The following is a 6452-nucleotide window of genomic DNA, read 5'->3' as shown; positions in this document are numbered from 1 at the left end:
TTACGATGGACGAAACTGCAAGCCAGCGGCTAGACGCACAATGTATTTTTCTGCAAAACGCCTGCGGACGAAATAAAAACTTTAACCTCAAAATGTTGCGATCGATGAACCCGAAGGACTTTCTAGCATAACTCGGAACCTGTAATGAAAAACTCTGTCAGTTGCCAGTCAACGTTCACGATGTTTAGCAAATAATTAGCGTGCACCACTGGCAACAAGTAATCATCGGCCAAAAGTTGTTTGCACGAATGCGCCTGCGCATAAGTTGCATCTCCAAAGGCCATTTAGATTCTAGAATGTTGAGGAAGTCTGTTCCGGTGGAAAAATACCTGAAAGTTACGTTCATTGTATGTGAGTCAACCTTTTCCACAATTCGCGATTTTTTTCATCCGTTAAGGTATTCAAAGTCGGCGGTGTTTATTCACCTGCAGATTTAGTTCACTTAAACAAATCGCCATAGTAAAGGATTTTCAATAATACAGGAGCATGTACCTTATACATAGACATTCTACACTATGAAGTGGCAAGTCTGAAAATGCCGTAGATTTCGAGAAATCAATCTCATTGTGCGAATAGCCAGCGGCAAACTGCAAGATAGTTTTGTGGCTGAGTTAATTGGCTGGAAACTCTAAAAACTAAACGGGCATTGTGGATACAGAATAAGCGTCATGCTACCCATGTAGATAATTCTTGCTCGATAATCGCATTTGCGAGCAACAGTTGTGGAAGCCGCATTTGCTTTTGCCAGAAGAATCATGCAAGTTTGTCATTAAACAGCTGGGTTTTCCATTATAATTTGAGAAATATGCCGGGACGATCATGATGTTGATCATGGCAAACGGCTGAATGAACCTAGCTGACTCGTATGATTGAAATGGGACTTGGGATCCACCATTCCAAATCAACCAGTAGCATGAAAACTACGTCAGTCATGGCGGACAGCCTAATCAACCGGCCGACACGCGACCATCCATCTCTGCCGAAAAATATCGAAGCTCCAGTTTGGACAAGGAGAAAAGTTGGGTTTTATTGGTCAGTTTTATTAATTCGTTTGTCCTTTCTTTCTTGGGTATACGGTGGTTGAGTATATATTATATGTTCCCCACCGGCCTTAAACCAGTACACTGATAAATTTACTGTTAGCATTGTTAGGGTATGAGAAATATTAGGATCGCTAGAATTGTTTTGTCTTGAATCAAATACCCCCATATGCACCATCGTGTTTCGCGCTCGCTGCAGCCTAATAACTCGCGCTATGATATGGAGACATCGGTGATCCATAGTCATCAGTTGGCTACCCCCTGATGGGGAGTACTAGGTCTCACAATCATAAAATGACATCACCACTACAGTTGCCGGGTATAATGATCCTTCAGCTTCCATTAAATTCATCCTGACGCCGCAAGTGACGCAAGTTGGATGACGTATTCCCCGCCATCGCCCCTGCACACTGGCTCCATTTGCAATGAAACAATCACCATTCCTGCAGCTGCAAGGGTACACGAACCGGTCATGAAACTGAAGTTCCTAATTCTGAATTTCAGATACATGGAAGGCAGGAAACGCTGAAGACTGCAATTTTGACTTGGGAATGCGCTCCCAAGAACGTGATACCTTCAATATCCTATTGAAAAACTTTGCGCTGATACGCAGGCGTCAAACAGCAAAGCTATATCGTCCACATAATCCAAGTCTATTATTCTCCCCCGGACGTGGTTTCCATACCAAGATCCATCTTCTACTAGAGTGTGCATTCCTCATAACCTGTATGGTAGAGTTTGCCTCAGCTGACGGTCCTGACGAACTCCATTGGTTTTCAGAGGGACTTTAGGCGGCTTATTGTAGACCACAACATGATCGGAAGTATGGAAATGCAGGAAAGGATGCTCACAAATTTAAGGGAATATCTCTGAGAAAGGACGCTTACAGGGATTAACCTACCCACGGGGTCGAAGGCTCCGTTAAAGCAAAGGGCTGTGCGAATATTGGTCGGTGGTATGTATGACGCTGCTCGACCACTTAAAGTGATGGAAATGCCATCAATATATGCTTTGTCAGTTTAGAATCCTGCGTGCTTTTATAATTATTTCATAAACCCAGTAGGGTTCAGACACAAAGGCCATGGCTAAAAATGAGCAGGCAAATGAGAGACATGTCGCAGGATGTCAGCTAAACTGATAAACAATTGTGGTGAGGGTATTGTTCTCGGCTAGCTTCTCGTTCTGAACCTTCCAAGCCAGCGATCACGTCAAAAAATATCCACTAAAGGTGCACAAGGTACATTAACGCCTAAAACGAAGTCAGGAATACCCGTATGGAGCTTCATATATATATAGCGCAAGTGGCAACGACTTTCTGGAAATTATGACGCGTTCTGGGTGCGTAATTAGCAACTAGCACTCGGCCAACAATGGGCCATGATTGATTGTTGGGTTGAGACTTTCAACCAATCAGATCTCGGCTTGGTTTCTGGCCAATCTTGCGTGGAGTAGGCTTCTCGGCCGCAGCAGCCCCTGACTACGAGCGTTGAGCAGCGTCCGTGTGGAATTCCACCTTACAAAAACATCGATGGCCCGCATTGACGCTCATCTTGATTGCTTGGGATGTCTCTGATATTGTTTTTGGTTAGTTCGCGGTATGCCTGTGGGTCAGTATATTCTCAGTTCCATTTTTCCCATCTCTCTAATTCCTTGTTTTACCACACCTTTCTATCTGTAGAGAGGTCATCCGTTAGTTGTCCTTCACTCAATCGCCTGACGAGTTTTACTATGAGCCCAGAGGACCAGAGCGCCTCGCCTTTAAGATTGATGTTAATGGCATCCGTCTACCTACCGGAAAGCGCTATGTAGTTGCAGTTTACTAATCCCATTTACCACTAAGGTCATCCGCGGAGACCGCTCTCAGTGCATTACATATTATGCTCTGGTGCTTATTCTCAACGTATGACAATTTTTCTACTGCTAAATGTTGAGCTCATCTCTGGGTCCGGGAAATTCTGTGGGTTGGGACACCAGCGTTTTGCGTGTCAGCTACAGAAATACGATCTACGTCGGTAATTTCGTCTCATAAAGCATATCTGAGAGGCCGGAAAAGTACTTATCTTTGGGATGTAAAGTCCTTGAAGGGGTTGAGACTTCGAGAAATATTTATGGTTCCGCGTTGTGCAATTAAGCGAGGACATGTTTGGTTGAGAGAATCAGTGGGAAAATTCTCCGCTTGCCAGCCACTTTTACTTTTACGTAATAACATAACTTTTACATAATAACATATCTACACGTAACACGGTACTACGCATCCTTTCATAAAAAAATAGTTCAGCTGTGGTACCATTTCTGTGCCTAACAACTGTGCGGCAAAAACAAACACGAGGGCTGGGGGACTGACGGCTGCTCAGATAACATAACTTTTACATAATAACATATCTACACGTAACACGGTACTACGCATCCTTTCATAAAAAAATAGTTCAGCTGTGGTACCATTTCTGTGCCTAACAACTGTGCGGCAAAAACAAACACGAGGGCTGGGGTACTGACAGGCTGCTCAGGCCTAGACAGGAGAAGTCGACAGGCAGAGGTTGGGTTTGAATAACGGACCTGTCGGTCAGTAAACTGTCGCTTTAACCAATGAGCCGTCTCGCCCCTCGCCACTCAGCGCTTATCCCGTTAGTGTTTAAGCTAGCGAATTTTCTAGACGTGGTATGACGTTCTCAGGTGCAAACTAATTGTGTGCTACTTGGAAAGTTCTGGATCTGGTATTTGGCGAAGAAACCGTTACGCAGTGCGTCCAGGTGAAAGATGAAAATAATGCTCGCTCTCTTATGATAATAGCTTATTGTTACTTTCATTCACATCGTCCTCCGCCGAGCGTCCACTTAGTTCCAATTCAGTTTTTCATCTCGCAAACCGTTCACCAAAGTGTGATGGTTCTCTCTGCTACAACTTTTTGCCGAGGATGAAGTAAATTAGGGGATGAGAGCCACGCGTCCGAGTTGATGACCAATTTCTTTGATTGGCCACTAATGGATCCGTTTTCCACTATGACAGGAGATGAGGGCCACTCAGTGAAGACAACCTTGGTTAAAGAGCCCCACTGGTTGCGTGACAGCTATATCCGTAAGTATTACTAAGCACTGGTTTGTCTTGCTCCGTGATCCCCATCCGGGAGGCGGCATTTGCCAACGTGACTGAGTTTTTTGGTAACAACCACCCCTGAATTATCTCCGTCCAGTACAAGCTGTGCGAAGAGGGTTGTACCAGGCGAACGGCTGTTTAACATACGGAGTATATGACCTAACCATCGTAAATTACGGGATGTAACCAGTTGGTGTGAACTCCCGCAGAAAATCACCAGGCGTAGTTCAGCAAGTTGTTGCCTGTCTCCATTTTCACAACAGCCTTCGCCTATATGATGATGTTCGGTTACGGATGTTTAGGCATACAGAAAAGGTGGTTATCAAACGAACCTGATGTTGGATCGCGGTTGTCTCAAGCCTTCCTTGACAGTTTTGTTTCAGCAAAAAGTAAGATACATTTTTGAAATCAGATTTGAATATAGATCATTTCGTACATTCAGGACACAGCGGCTTTTTTTACGGTGCCCAGCTTTATCCTTTGCCTGACTGCGGACCTCAACCTTTGAATTCTGCGTGAATTTTCAATTGACAGGAGCACGGCGTGGGCTGCATCGTTATCCAGAAATGTTATTTTTCCCGTATTTGGGTCTAATTACTCATCCAGTTTGCGTATCTGTCTTCCCAAGGCTGAGATGGACCAAGTGGTTAGAGCGCGAATTCACTGGCCGGAAGATTCGTGGTTCGAACCCGACCTCTGCTTCTCGACTTCCCCTCTCTAGGCTTGGGGCAACCTAACAGTATCCCAGCCCTCGTGCCTCATTCGTGTGGCATGGCAGCTAGGCACTGAAAGGGTGCTAGAGCTGGATGATTTCCCAAGGCTCACTCACTCACTCGCACTAGATGTCGGCCTCTTCAGGACTAACATTCGAATTAATTTTGTTATTCGTGTTCAAAATGACTAAAACAGATAAACAGTACTGCGTGTCAGAAAGACAGTCGTCAATATACAACATAGCTTCAAGGCTTTCTTCGCGTAAACCGCGAAAAAGTCATTCTGATCAACATCGATCCCCACTGGTGTGCAACCGTTGCCTAATCCAGGAACGTGTCTTCCGCGTTATGGGGCGGCCTCATTTCAGAATGTGCCTTATCATTCGGACAATCGGTTAATGCATATCGATTCCGGGAATCACAAAATGCGTCCATGGTCAGCAACGAATTCAGCACACCGACGTTTTCCACAACCCCCGGGATCTGATTAATAAAGTGAACGTGGTTGTTGTGATAAGTTTGCGTTCAACTTTATACCAGGAAGTTATCAGAAGTTATCTGCCTCCTAGGTCATAAGGTTTCCAGAGGTATCATATGGACCGACCCTGAACATATGCGTCAGTTACCTCCCCCGCGTACTACCACGGAAATGTGCGTCATTTTTATGTCCGCACATTACTCCCATTGGGTGTCTTTGTTCTCCGATGAAGTTAACAAACCGATAGAGAATAATGCGTCCCCCTACCTGCTGATGTCAATTTAGCCTGCGAGAACCTGAAGAACAAATAGGGAAGTGTTGTGCCAAATACAATGGTCTATAGCTAACCTATGGTTGCTACGGATTCTTCGTTTTGCTACAACCGCGGTGGCCGAATTCGTCAGGAAATGGTGGTGCTATCTTTTCGGAAGGTTTTTCAAGTAGGTCACCGATCAGCGTCCGGTCACCTTCATCTATGGCGTTGTACAGAAAAGTAAAGTTAAAATTGGTAAAAATACAGCGCTGGAGGATTGAGGTACCCGAGTACATGAGTGATGTTATGTATAGACTTGGCAAGGACAGTCATGTCACCGAGATTTGCGTGACGTGTGCTTCTGTGGGAAGCAACGGTCAACACGATAGAACCAACTCTCTTTTATTTGTTTCAAGTGCACTCAATCTTTTGATTGTTCACCTTCGTACGAACGATAGTTCTCATGCAGCCAGTCGAGTTCCGTACATGAAGCACTGTCACGCTAAGAAGCACCCGATTTCCCGGGACATCAAAAACACGATCCTGTACCTTGGGGACACGTAACTCTCGATTTTAGTCCAATCGGTCTTCGATGGATCTGCAAAAATGCAACGTCATTTTCTGTAGGCCATTAGCTGAACGAAACATTGGCTTTGTAACACTAGAGAGCCTCATTTAGCCTTGTGTCGGATAGAAACAGAAGCCAGGGCTTTGTACAACGGTTCTTATAAACATCTTCGATTTGTATGATTCTGCATGTTTTATTTTGGCTCATTGTTAGTGAGCTGTGTTTCTCTTCGACGTATGTTCTCTATCAACCCGGAGAAATCTGGACAGGCCAGTTTCATGTTCCTGTTTGAGGGGACGCTCACTTG

Source organism: Opisthorchis viverrini, assembly GCF_000715545.1.
Source record: "Opisthorchis viverrini unplaced genomic scaffold opera_v5_17, whole genome shotgun sequence".
NCBI classification, from domain to species: Eukaryota; Metazoa; Platyhelminthes; class Trematoda; order Opisthorchiida; family Opisthorchiidae; genus Opisthorchis; species Opisthorchis viverrini.
Note: the sequence above shows the minus strand (reverse complement) of the source record.